At 45.6% G+C, this 456-nt stretch overlaps 1 non-coding gene across 1 annotated transcript; it reads right to left on the bottom strand.

The window, feature by feature from the left end:
- Nucleotides 1-258: 258 nt before the first annotated feature.
- On the bottom strand, nt 259-340 carry Pmar_PMAR018881. The gene has a single exon. It is a non-coding gene; the product is annotated as a tRNA-Ser (tRNA).
- Between the last annotated feature and the right edge of the window lie 116 nt (nt 341-456).

The raw sequence follows: 456 nt of genomic DNA, 5'->3' as shown, positions 1-456 counted from the left end.
ACTGGGCTCCAATAGAATAGCCTTTGGAAATACCATAGTCATCGCGGAATTCCACATGTCTCCATTTATCCCTAGGGAATCGGGCTGTTCTGATATTAGTTTTGTAGATACTCAAAAGACTATCACTACGCCGCTACCGACCACCACTACTCCAACAACAACTATTACGAGTGAGTTATTCATCTGCATCTTCTATGTGGCCTCCTAGGGACTCGAACAGTAGGGGAATAATGTTGAATCGTGTGCCTATACGATTGACGACAGCGGCAGGATTCGAACCTGCGCGGGCAGAGCCCAGTGGATTTCTAGTCCACCTCCTTAACCACTCGGACACGCTGTCATTTGGTTTATTGAAACATCACGCCGCATCAGCACTGATACCCATCAAGTATTGAAAAACTCTCGCAGAATGCTCACATTTTGAAAAATTCTATTCCCAGTTTCGTCTCTTCAGGA

The sequence above is a fragment of the Perkinsus marinus genome (assembly GCF_000006405.1).
Source record: "Perkinsus marinus ATCC 50983 genomic scaffold scf_1104296964236, whole genome shotgun sequence".
NCBI classification, from domain to species: domain Eukaryota; phylum Perkinsozoa; order Perkinsida; family Perkinsidae; genus Perkinsus; species Perkinsus marinus.
Note: the sequence above shows the minus strand (reverse complement) of the source record. Positions and strands in the feature narration are given on the sequence as shown.